Here is a 14,228-nt window from a genome sequence, read left to right as displayed (position 1 = left end):
ACATATTTCAGGAGTTACTTATATGGCTAGAACTTAAATGCATAACAGAGTTTCATTCACCAGTACTCTGGCATTACATTAAACCCCTTGCAAGTTAACACTACAATTTTTCTGGAATATTTTGAAGATTAGACTACATTTTGAAGTTTTATTCTGTTTTATTGTTGTTGTTGTTTTGTTTTATTATTTTTATTCTTTATGTGTATGCGTGTATTGCCTACATGTATGTAAATGCACCCATGTCATGCAATGCCTGCAGAGGTCAGAAGAGGGCATCAGATCCCCTGGAACTGGCATTATGGATGGTTGTTAGTTGTCACATGGGTGCTGGGAATCAAAACCTGGTCCTCTGCAAGAAGGACCTCTGCTCTTAACCACTGACCCATCTCTCCAGCCCTTGTTTTTTCTTTTAACAGAATGATCTGAGTTCCATTTACTCTCTTGCTGTTATTCCCAAGTCTTGTGTATGACAACTTCTACCTGTGTTCTCACTGATCCTGATCACTTCAAAGGCATGAAATGCTTTGGGAAGATGTTTCTTTGTTTCTTTACCAGGGAATTTGCAAGGCCAAAAGATCTCTTTACTATAGATAACAGATTATCTGTAAAGATAGTAGACTCATATTTCAGAGTTGAGAGAATGGTACTGGGGCTATGAGTTCAAGGTCAAGGACATACTCTCTCTTTATGGTACTGGGGCTATGAGTTCAAGGTCAAGACCATACTCTGAACAATGACCTTAGTTGAAAGCAATTCGTTCCTTTAAATCTTGCCATTTAAGCTTAGGGATAAAAATCTGGCTGGGCGTGGTGGCACATGCCTTTAATCCCAGCACTCAGAAGGCAGAGGCAGACGGATCTCTGTGAGTTCAAGGCCAGCCTGGTCTACATAGTGAGTTCCAGGACAGCTGGAGCTACAGGAAGACCCTGTCTCAAAAAGACAAAAAATAAAAATTAAAAAAAAAGCCTGAACAAGAGAGGAGTAAAGTCCACAGAAAATGAGTCAAGCTTCAAGATCAGCTAACCCTTTTGCCTAAAGACCTGAAAATAATATTATCTGCATGTTAGTAGGATAAGCCTACTATAGTTTCAATCCCCCAATGTCTTCCAAAGTCCTATGTGCTAAATAGTTGATCCCCAGGAGAGTACATTGGAGATAGAGTCTTATGGGAAGTGCTTAAGTCATTATATGTCCTTGAAAGGGATCAGGGGACACTGGTTCCTTCATCTTTATTATTATTACTATTATTATTATTATTATTTGTTGTTGTTGTTGTTGTTGTTACCCTGACTAACAAGAAGGTGAGCAGCTGTACTGCCTCACTACAGGCCCACAGCAATGGGATCAGCCAAATATAGACTATAACCTCCAATACTGTAGACCAAAGTTACTCTTTTCTCTTTGTAAATTAATTACCTCATGTATTCTGCTATACTGACAGGAAACTAATATACAGACTATGTCTCCAAGAATCTTCCATGCCAATATGCTCTATCTCAAAGTAAAACAGGACCCTGTCTCGAAATTTTAAAAAGACAAAAAGAACTGGATCTACAGCTCAGTAGTAGAGTGCCTGTCCAGCATGTGTGAGGCCCTAGATTCAATCCGTCACCCTGAGTACCACAAAAAAAAAGAAGGAAGAGAAAAGGAGACCAAAGTGCACTGGGATTGTTTTTTTTCTGGGCTTAGGAAGCCAGGCACAAACTTTCCTGGAAGTTTTTCCTCGGTTTCCTTTTGCTCTCATCATCCCAGTCCAATGTCAGCATCCCACCACTGGCTCCCTCCATGCAACACAGTCAGAGAAAACGTTAACAACCCGTGAAGCCCTGAAAATGTTTTCTTGTGCCCCAATCCCTAGGTATTAGGTATTATGGAAACCCAAACAATGCTGCCGTAGACTAAATATGACTGAGTTCCTAAGAGGTTGGGAGAAACAGGGAATAATTTGCTAAGATTTCTGAAAGATTTTCTTCTGTATTATGTACAAAATGTGCTGATAATCATTGGAGTCATTGTAGTTTATTTAAATGCATATTTGAATGAAGTTTACAATTTTAGCTAAAAGTATCACTTGGGACTTAGAACATAAACCTCGGAAGCTAAGCCTGGCAGGTAATACGCATTTTACTTCTTAGACTGGCTGAAGAGTCACACACATCCCATATCTCTTTTTTTCTCTTTTTCTTCATTTCTCTAAGGAAACCTCTCTTTGGTTTCATTTCAGACTTTCAAACTTTATTGACATAGTGTCAACTTTGGCTGAAGTCTCACCACAGGAACTGGAATGTCCAGAAATCATTTGCAGATGAGAATCAGAATACTAAGTATTACACCATTCCATGATCTGCTGACAACTCTCTCCAAAGGGATTTTTAGCAATACATTTCCTAGACATTTTGGAGTGAGGGCACTGTCTGTGTTGTGCTTTTTCAGATCTCCATTCCTATTAATAGAGACAGAAATTCCCTAAAATTTAGTCAAGAAAAAATTCAGGGTTCCAGAAATGTAGCAGTCAAATGTACTGCCGTCTTACTAGGTATTTCTATGTTTGACAGCACATGGGTTTGGACAAGACTAATAGGTGTTACCTTATCTTTCAGATGCCAGGAAACAAATCTGAGGCTATAATGCATACCATGAGGTCAGAATGTCCTTGTCTTTGAGGTATGCATAGTCTAGTAACTAATACGGTATATGCTTATGTTCAAATACACATATGCAAATATGCTGAAAATTTCAAAGATTAGAACTTGAGAATGTGAACTAGGCTAATGGTAATAAAAATAGCTGAACAAGGCCCATGGATTCCAAAATCTTAGCTGTTACCTAACGTGTTTCACAACTTAACATACACTGTTGAATTTCTTTCATTTAAGTGTTGTCCTGTGTATCGTGGAGATTTCCCACTATGAATGTTCATACACAAATACCATAGACTGCATTTCCTATTGTACTGTTAACTGTTGAACTTTAACACTGGCTGATATAAGCAATCTCCAGGTAACACACAAGAAAGTAAAACTTTCATCAATCAATTGGAACTAATTTTTACTCCTACTAAAATGGTTTCAATTAACTGTGCACTTTACTGCATTTTAGGGAAAATCTAACTAAAAAATTAACAAAAACTATAGAAACTATCAAACCAAATCTTATGTATAGTCCCGATATATTAAGCTACACAGATGAGATTGCTCTGGGGGAAATGGTACAGCTGAATTGCTTCTGCCTGGCTCTTTTTGACCACACATTTCCCAAAGCCACTGTTTTTGCACCTCTTGATATCACAGGATACAGTTGTAGAAATAACTTGTACTGGTGATACAATTAGAATATTAATAAATAACACAAGTCAGAACTTAAACTTCCCTGAATAGCCAACACTTTCATTGTCTGGTGTCAAAAGGAGAAACTATAAATAACAACAATAATATAAGACTAGGTTCTAATTTTTTCAATTGCCTAATAGCAAATATACCACTCAGGGTTTTATGCCTAAAGTCTATTTTCAAAGCAACTCTCTATGAGCATGAATAACAAGGGAAATTTTCAACACAGTCAGTATTAGCATGAATATAAAAACAAACTAGATGTTATCCTCATTAAAATAGCAATTTAGAATATATAATTTCAAGTTCGATGAAGCAGAGCTGAAATTAGAAAGTTAATTATGATCCATATTTTCATTCTGATTTGGAGTTTACAGCTGCTTAGAAATCAAAACAGAAGAGAGAAACAGGGAACAAGAGTTTGGGTCCGGAATGTTCCCCAAAGATACATACCATTAAAGGCTTGTTCCCAGCATGGTTGAGCCTTTAAAAGGTGGTGCCTAATGGGAAGTCTTCAGGTCACTGGGGGTGTTCCCTGAAAGGGCATAGTGGAAGCCTGCCCCTTCTTCCTCTCTTTTATGTCCCAGCCCTAGGGGGGAATGGCTTTACCCCTGCCAGCGAAGTACTCCACTCCCCCATAGGCCCCAAAGCAATAGGACCAACTGACTATAGATTGAAATTTCCAAGATCACTTTTCCGATACCCAAGTTTTCACAGGCATCGTCAGTGGATAGCAGCTGGCTAAGACGCAAGAACAATCAGGAAAGCTAAAGAGCCAGGCAGCAGGAAGTCAGAATACAGATCACTCACATTCTAGGAACTATATGAAGAGCTCAGCTGCACAGAACTGGGAGCCAGGGGCCTCTTTTAGCCTATGTCTCTGACAGTGTTTGTTAATTTGCAAAAGCTTGGCTGCTAGAGATTTAACACAGGTGGAAACAATTAGGATGCCTTTGTAGTTCCCAAATCAATAGTATCTATTTTCTCCTAGTGGAGTTCACAACCATCTCCTTTAGGTTTCAAATAATTCAACCTAGAACAGCTAATAACAAAAGACTGGCAACCCAATTGCAAATGATTAAGTTAAAGATAACTAGGGAATACACAAAATCATTAAAAATCAGACAAATAAAATGTAAATTATGCCATTTTCAGCCGAATAGACTGCAAAAAATTTAAAGCTAAAACATTCCAAGATTTAGGGAGGAATGTGAATTTTATAGCCCGGGCATCAAGAAGGATGAGACTGCTTTCGCTTGAGATAAGGAAGGAAATAGAGAGAGCAGGTGTGTGATAGAAAATATAGATTGTGGTTTGAACGTGTTAATTTTGAGGTGTCTATTAGATATCCAAGTGGCCATGTCTGATAGGAGACTGGTTATGCAAGACTAGCGTGTAAGTTAGGTATTAAGGCAGGAGACATCAATTTGGCTGTCAATCTGTATATGATATCTAAATCTATGAACTTAGATTACCTCACCAAGGGAGTGATGTAGATAGGATGGAGAATAAGACTGAAGTTTTCTCATTTATCACCCTAGCATTCCACCTTTCATTTAGAATCAAATAAGGCAGACTCTAATACTTGGTTATGAGTCATCCATAACAGTTCAGTCCCTGAGTTTTAGGGGAAAAATAGATTGGTACATTTAACTATTTGTTTTGTTGGTGTTTTACCCTGTAGCCCTAGTTGGCCTAGAATGTACTATGTGAACCAAGCTGGACTCACTCTCCCAGAGAATCACCTGTTTCTGCCTCCCAAGTGCTGGGATCAAAGGCTGCACCACCATGCCCAGTGGCATGTTTAACAGTTAATATATGCTGGTGGATCAAACCCCCTAGAAACCAGCTCTGTAGAAATCACGCCAGATTTTTCCGATCACTGTTTTGCTTTCTTTCCATGAATAGCTCATTTGCCTTCTTATGGTCTGATGGCTAAAAAGAGCATGTTTTCTACTCACAGAGAGTCATTTCCTATCCTCTGTACCAATCCAAATCTTTATTTGAAGAACTATTGGGGTCGCTGAAGCTGGGACTGAATCTTGACTAAGTCTCCTTTCCTTAAAAGCAATATCTTAAGAAGTCTTTTTGTTACAGTTTCCTGGCTAGGTAACTTTCAGTATGTAGTACCACACAAGTCACAGAGAGAGCTCTCTTTCTTTGTTCAAAAACTCCCCAGGTAAATTCTCTACCCTCAGAAAGTCCATCTGCAAATCCTGAATTGCCTGTTTTTTCTAGGGTTTTATTTTTTTCTTTGGTTCAGTGACAGGGGAGAGATTTGGTAGCCCTTCATACTGTATACTAGAAAATGAAATATATTTGTGGAGGAGAAGGAAAAATTGCACAGCTGGTAGATAAGAAAATAGCATAGCTATACACTAAGAGGCAACTGAGACGTCAATCTAAAGCGATCCCAGAGGACAGCATAAAGAAATAAGTAAGTGCAAGACAAGAGGCTGTTACATAAAGAGGCCAGAAAAGACTGAACGCATCTCCAGAAAGGGAGAACATGGACTGTGAGGATGAAAAATTTGTCTCTGTAGTCAACGCCCACAGTACTCCAAGAAAACCTGCCATTTGAAGGAGCTGAGTTGGGATTGATTTGGCTTCTGCCTGTGGTTCCATTATGGCCCTGTGACACAAAAATGAGTCTTGATTTTCTTTTCTTTTTGCTCAAACTTTATCCAATTAAAAACCAAAACATCTGGGTCTGGAGAGATGGCTCAGCGGTTAAGAACACTGGTTGTTCTTGCAGAAGACCTAGGTTCGAATCCCAGTACCCACATGGCAGCTAACAACTCTGTAACTCCAGTCCCAGGGGATCCAACAGACTCTTCTGTCCTCTGCGGGCATTGCATGACATGGTGCACTTACCTACATATAGGCAATACATGCATACGCATAAAATAAAAATAATAATTTTTCTAAGTTAAAAAAAAATACCTATCACATTTGTTTTGCCTCACCACATCTATGCAGGGCTTTGTAGAAGTTGATAGACATGTCGCCTCTGTCCACTACAGCTAGTGGAAAGTGGTTCTGAACACAGGTCTTACCACATCTTGATGGATGATGGGTCACACTGTGGAGCGGGACCTTGTTTGGGGGTCGATGTTTGTACAGCATCAGCCTCTCTCCAGGACACTACAGTGAGTAGGGTGAGGAAGAAAGCTCGATTCTGAAGGAAACAATTTGTGCATGAGCTGCAATTAAAGCAATCTCTGAGATCTGCCCTACATCTTCACTGACTCCCTTTATCCTAACACAGAGCTCCAGTCCTAGGTAACATACCCCTAATATGAAGCCGCATGTGAACAAGAACAAAGATGAAAAATGTACCAGAGCTCGTACAGGCAGGGAGGAGTTAAGTCAAACAACCACAAAACAGGCACAAAGAATCATATGGCATTGAGCCGCAGTGGAATCAAAACAAGTCTGAAAGCGAGAGGTCAACAAAACTTAGATTTCCTGCAAATGTCTCATCCTTGTGTTCTGCCACCAAATGCCTAAGTTGTGATGCAAGCTGATAACACTTGGCACCCACTGAGGTTTCTCATTTTTGCAGTCTTTATGCAAAATGTAAGTGATTAATCCCGACAGCCCTCCTTGGAGAGTTGCTGGTCAGGAGCCAGCCGGAGCGGGTGCACCCTCGTGCTGATTGCGTAAGCTCACGCACATCCATTCCTTTCCTCTGCAATTTCCCATCATCCACAACTTAAATTCTCATGACAGGTTCTAGGCAAACTCCCATCTTCGACTTGTCCCTCTGTGTTCCCTCCAGGATTATGTCTCCCCTCAGAGTTGGCCGGCTTTGGTTTTACATTCAAACGGATCCCGGGACTCTGGCCTGAAATTAAAGAGAGTGTAATGCCCCCCCCACACACACAAACACACTCTCTGTTCTCCTTACATAGGGATAAACATCCCTCCGTGTTTATGGAGTCATGCTACAAGCACCCACCTTTAAGGCTATTTCTACAAATAAGAATGACAGGGGAATGACATCAAATACAAACGAAAAAAGGCAAAGTCACTACACCAAGATAGAGGGATGAAAAGGAAACTCCTCAGAAAAACTAAAACACAACTCTGCTCCCGTTTCATTTCTGTTACTGTGATAAAATATCTTACCCAATAGCAACTCAGGGGAGCAAAGGTTTGTTAGGCACATGATTCCACGTTACAGTCCATCATTACCAGGAGCAAACATTACAAAGGCCAGAGCTTGAGACAGAAAATCATGTCACATCCACAGCTAAGACCAGGGAGAAGTGAATGTGCCCATGCGGGCTGCTTTCTACTGCTCAGCTAGCTTTCTTAGCTTTTATACAGTTCGGGGCCCAGCCTACCAAATGTACTGCCCACACTCAGGCTGGATCTTGCTACTGATAAGCAGGCAAGACAATCTCCCATAGACATGCTCACAGACTAACCTTATCAAAGCAATCCTTCATCAGGGTCTCTTCCCAGGGGATTCTAGGTTACAGCAAGTTAACGTCCTAAAACTAGTCACCAAAAAACTCTTTTTCTCTAACCCATCATTCTTTCTTTCTGAAAAGATCTAAAACTCAAATGAGATGACCTTATTTGTAAAATACTAGACCAACGGTCCATGTTTAAATATATGTCAGATCTTATACCATAACCTACAAGGACAAAGTAAAGATAAATACATATTTATAGTAAAAAGCTACTAATGGGGTTGGGGAGGTGACTGAAGGTGTAAGAGTATCTGCTATGCAAACATGAGGACCTGAGTTCCAATCCCTAGCAGGCGTATACAAAGCTGGACATAGCTGGGCTTGCCTGAAACCCCAATACTATCAAGAAAGTCGCTGGGGTTTCCTGGGCACCACCCTAGCTCCAGGCTAATGAGAGACCTTGTCTCAAAGGACTGAGGTGGAGAGTGACAGAGCAGGACACTTGACAGCCTTCCCTGGCCTCCACATAGGTGTAAGCATACACATGTGACTATAGCACACATACCACACACACACACACACACACACACACACACACACGCACACACAACCTATTAATGTTTATCTACTAAAATGTTCTGCTCTGCTAGAAACTGAGCCTAGATTGTGTCACCTGCAGAATTCCAGACCTAGGTCTATAGGACCTCCTATCTCTTATATTCCTGAAGAATTTGTTGGATACTTGAAGGCAATTACATGACATTCCCCCCAAAAAAACTATCTTAAAGCACCTTTATGAAACATTTAAGAGAGGAGCATCACTTACCCAATGATGTGCAAAGACATGGAAGGGAAATCTCCTGAAAAGTGGTGGAAGCCTTGTAGAACTATAGCAACCATGGTATCAGCACGTGGTCATGATTATCCCCACAAATCACATGAGTAATTTAAAGTCAAACAAATATAAGTCTAATAAAATAAAATCATGGAGCTGAGATTTTTAATTTAAGATGATAATCTTAGGAACAAAGCAAGAAAGGAAAAATAATTGAATGGGCCATTTTAATTAAACACTCCAGAAAGCCTGATTTTACAACCTCATCCATTCCATAAATATGACTTCTTGTTAATCATTTAATCTTAACAGTTCCCAGCTATGAGCTCTAGGGAGCACAGTTTAACAATCCACTTATAATGGCTATAAATTCCTCAAGTAAGACAAAGTTAAATGGTCACCAACCACTAGATATGGACATTAATGATTCTCTCAAGTCCCATCTCATCTTTAAAACATTACTGTTTGACATTATCTCATTTTAAAATGACTTTGGAACTCTTTGAAAACATCAGGGGTCACTTCCCCAGGGATAGGGCTTACCAAGTCACCACATGTTCAGAAGTCTGTGTGTTTCATCTGTGTTGTCTCCAGTGGACCTTGGCTTGAAAGGTGGGTTCCTATACTTGCCTTCTCAGACCTACAGTTGTCAGGAGGGCAGTCCACCATGCTAAGATGAGACTAAGAAGAGGCAATTAAGACTTATGAAAAAACAAGAACACCCCCCACACACATACCTGTTATATAGTCTTCTCCAAAGGACCAGGCAGTAGAAATGCCTTGTATGATATGCATACCCAGGCCCATGCAAAGTTTGCGCAGTAGAACAGAAACCCAAAAGTGGCAAGTAAGCAGGTGCTGGGAAGAAATAGAATAGAAATTTTCTCTTCAGGTAGTAACTAGTGAGAGTTGGATGAGATGGCATGAGCTGGTCAATAGTGCTGAGTCTAGGCACAGTCCTAAGATGACCCTGGAAGCTGAATTAGAAACAAGCCCAGCCCTGCAGGGCGAGTACAGTTCCAGCTTGGGCAAACACTACATCATGGGCTACAGTATCCATGGTTCACCCTGAAACCCCTCATGAAAGACAATTTCCATGCCGTGGGCCGAGGGGTCAAAGTCGAGCAATGTTCTTCCTTCTGAGTCTGCCTAGTCAAGAAAAGGCTGCATGTAAAAGATATTGCTGCTCTGTCTGTACCTTCAGTGGGGTAGAGACAGCAAGGACACAGCTTACCAAGTTCCCTTCTGCCCCTGAGCCTGGGAGGCAAATAACAGGGATGAGTATGAGGCTTCGTATATCCAGAATCAATGCCTTGACTGACTCATGAATGGGTCACCCTCAAATCCCACTCTATGTGGCTCCTTTCGAAATGTACAGTTAAGTTGATAGCTGGTGTCTTTAATAGCTTGAAAGAGTGTCTTCATCCTTTCCATTTTAAATATACTATTTAGTACCTGTATGACCTGAGTTTTTCACATTTTTAAAAATATTTTATTTTTATTTTATGTATCTGAGTGTATTGCCTGCACTTTTGTAAGTGCACCTGTGTTGTGCAATGCCACAGATGTCAGAAGAGGGTGTCAGATTGGAACTGCAGTTAAGGATGGTTGTTAGCCACCATGTGGGTACTGGAAACCAAACCTGGGTCCTCCGGGAGCAGCCAGTGCCCTTATCCCCTGATCCATCTCTCCAGCCCCAGGAGCATTTTGAATTTAACATAATACCACAGTATTTTCCTTTTTTTTTCAGGGACTATAATTTTACTTGAATCCCTTCCATTGTCCTTTCCTACAATTCACATCCCATGTGAGTTGGCTAAATGGCCAGTCCCAGGCCTTTGTAATAAGTGAGCTCTTGTGCACAAGTCCTCACCAATGGTCACTGACGGAACTGATGTGTGCACCGCCAGATCTGGTCTCCAAAACCACTTTACGCCAACTGGCCCTCGGCCCCCTCTTCCTAATGGCTGAAAGATGATCTCCAGGACAACTTTGAGAGTCAATAAACAGAGAAGACTCAATTTATAGCTTGGATCTTTGTCTAATTGGAACAAAATTTCCATATCTACTGATGCCTGCTAGACACTGCTATAAATATAGACTTTAATTGTAGTAAGCCACTGAAACGTGGTATATTTTGCTGTGTTGACATTATTGTTGCAATTATCTTGCTGAGTATATTCCACATTGCCCACTCTTTACCTTGGGTTTCTTCTCTAAGACATTCGTGCTTAGCCCCTCATTTCCTGATACAGATAGATACTCAAGTGTCACATCCTCAGAGATGACACCCTGTCCTTCCTAACTCCAATCCCTTTATTACTCTACCTAACAATGAATCAGATATTATGGGTTGAAGGTGAAATGCCCCACACAGGCTCATGTGTTGGAACACTTGTTCCTACCTGGTGGCACCATTTTGGAAAGTTATGAAACCTATAGGAGACGAAGCCTAGCTGGAGGAAATGGCAGGCCACAAGGTGGGCCTTGAGTGTTGTAGCCCAGCTCCACTTCCTGCTCAATCTCTGTTTCCTGTCTATGCTACATAACCAGCCACCGTCCCACTGCCACAGCCGTGAGCTTTTCCTGCTTCCATGCCTTCCCTGAAATGACAGGTGGATGTCCTGAACTCCATCAGAATAAACCTCCCCTCCTTTAAGTTGCTCCTTGTCAGGTATTTGGTCACAGAGCTGATAAAAATAACAGATACACCATCTGATATTGTACTATAGGGTTATTTATTTATTTGCCACTAGCTTCCTCCATGAGAAATATTAAGTTGTTTTGTTGAGTTGGTATACTCCTGCCTTCATGCCTAAAACAGTGTCTAGTACAGGGTAGGATATCCAGAAATGTTTCCTGAGTGAATCAATGAGTCAATTGACTATAGGTGAGAAGACAAGTTAAGTCATTGCACCCATGTGTGTTAGAAGACAGCCACAAAGGATTGAGTGACATCAAAAAGCACCAAGCGACGGCAAAATCCGGTTGCCCTCAGCTCCGTGAGATTTGTTTTTTCCAGCGTGTGATCCATTCTTCTTGCACAGATTTGATGAAGTTCCAGGTAGAAGACCAAGTTCAAAAGATGTAAAGAGGGGCTGGAGAGATGACTCAGCCCTTACAGAGCACCCACATGACAACTAACAACCATTTGTGACTCCAGTTCCAGGGGATATGATGCCCTCTTCTGACCATGGGCATTGCATGACACTCATACATATTAAAATAAAAATAATAAATAAAATGTTTTTTAAAAAGAAATGTAAAGATCACAAAGCACTAAACCTCTTGAAGTAACCTTCAACTCCCCCCAAACCAGAGAACAGCTGACTGTGAACCGGCATATCTTTCCATACATTCTAGAATACACTATAAACACTCTATTGCTATAGGAAAATGGCCCAAAACAAGCTTACCACGCTTGAGACACCCTCAGTTTCTCCTCTAGCAATTTGGGTCCCTAAGATCTTCAGCTGAATGAAGAGGCACTCAAGACTTACAGCAACTGCAATGAAACCTCCTTAGCTTTCTGTCCTAAACACCCCGGTTCTCCTAACATTCAGAAACTACTTCCCAGAAACCAAATAAGAAATAATCTTGAAACAAATGACCCAAAGTCTTAATCTTCCTGGAATTCCTAAAGGCAGAAGGTAAACTTTAATCTCGGAGATGCCTTATCCTCCACTCTCAAACATCTAGTGTTTTCTTTTCATCTTCGGTGCTGGGCCCAGGTTTAGGAAAAATTCTGAAGGTGGCAAACATCCATTTTGTGACTTTCTTTAACCCTGGCTAATGAATCCAGAAATCAGAACTGGGGTGCCTCCGTCCTGCCTGATTTCCAAGACAGTATTGTATACACTAGACTAACATTCCTCCAAATTTACTCCCAGAAGACAAGTTCTATGAAGTGAACTGCTGTAAATAGTTTTGTGCTCAGATAAACTACAGAGAGCCTGCATCTGCTATACGTATCTCATGGATTCATATTGCCTACATGTATATTAAAGACTTGGGCACTTGGCTCTTTGTGTTGGAATTTCCCAAACTGATTAAAAACTCTATTGTTATTTTTTCTCTTAATGCTTGTTAACATCCCACTGACCTAGTGTTTCTTGAAAGGTATTTTGAAAAACATGGTTCCAGATTCTTAAAATCCCAGCCCCACGCATGCCCCTAACCACTCCCAAAGGCAAGCAACATGAACAGCACTAAAATCAATTCACAATCTGAGATCATTTACACTCCTTGATTTAACACTGCATTTGTGCCTCTGGGGCTGTTACACAGCTGGTCATACAGTGCCCTTGAAGGCTTGGCCTTCCTCTGACCTTCTCCCTGGCATTTTCTCAGTTCCTCCAACCAGGGCCGACAGCACTTGTCTCTTTAGAGTCATGTAATAGCTGTGACCTGAGTAGATGGAGCTGTCTGAAGTCTGTAATTCTTCTTCCCGTGCTTCAACCTTTCGCCTGGGCATTCTGCTCTAGGCTCTAAATGTTCCCTGCCATTTAAACAATTATTGCCTTGTGGACTACAATTAATTTGACTATAGAAGAAGTCAGGGTGGCCATCAGGCCAGGAAAGCAATCACTTGTGGCTCTCAAGTCAATTACAGTTACCTCTCTAATGAAATGAGAGGGGTGATCTGGAGAACACAAGGCCACCCCAGGCAGAACTTCCAGAAGTTCTTTGAGCAAAACACTGAGCCCTCATTTAGGTATTTAGGCTGAGGTCTAAGGGCCATCATGGTATCTAACTGACCTGTAACACCTTATTTACTCAACAGTATAAACCAACTGGTCTCAGAGGAAATGGCAGAAGAAATAGATAACTGTTCCCACCATGCCAACAGATCCATCTCTGCAGGAAATTCTTAACTATTTCTACACATAGGCAGGACCACTACAGAATTATAAAACCAAGAGATGGCTGCTTCTCTGGGCAAGCTTTACTTTTAGAAGCACTGCTGGTTACCTATCCCATAACCCATATTCTCTAGGAGATGCCAAATTGGACAGCATTAATCTATGCGTCTAAATTTTAGATCTTAGAAACAGGAAAGAACGGAGAGGAAAAGGAGAAGGGGGGGAGGGGGTCGGAGGGGAGGGGAGAGGAGAGGAAGAAGAGGAGGATCACAAGTTTCCAGGAAGCAGGTCTTACGCTGCTGGCTCTGTTTCTAATCAGTTTTGGAAATCACTGTCCATTCCCTTTAAGGGTTTGTAACTTGGCTGGCTTCATGATGGCTGAGTCACGTTTTATGATGGATTAGGACATGGTACCATTTCCCATACCCTTCAGAGGACACCCTCAGGCTGGATAACAGCATAGGTTAGAAGCTAGTCAGACCTGAGGTGAAGTCAGTTCAGAGTGCTAAATGACTTTCAGAGAGTCTCGATGCATCTTCGTCAATTTTGTGCTGTTTTAAAAGAATACCAGAGACTGAGAAATTTATAAAGGAAAAACTTGTGTTTCCAGTTTTGGGACCTGGGAAGCCCGACGTCAAGGTGCTAGCATTAAATAAGGACCTCCTTAGTACTGTCTGCCATTGCCAAGGACAAATGAGCACACTGCAAACAGAGGACTTGCTTTTTTTTTTTTTTTTTTTTGGTCTTTTTGAGACTGGGTCTTCCTGTAGCCCCAGCTGTC

Source organism: Nannospalax galili, unplaced genomic scaffold (assembly GCF_000622305.1).
Source record: "Nannospalax galili isolate Female #2095 unplaced genomic scaffold, S.galili_v1.0 scaffold368, whole genome shotgun sequence".
Taxonomy (NCBI): domain Eukaryota; kingdom Metazoa; phylum Chordata; class Mammalia; order Rodentia; family Spalacidae; genus Nannospalax; species Nannospalax galili.
Note: the sequence above shows the minus strand (reverse complement) of the source record.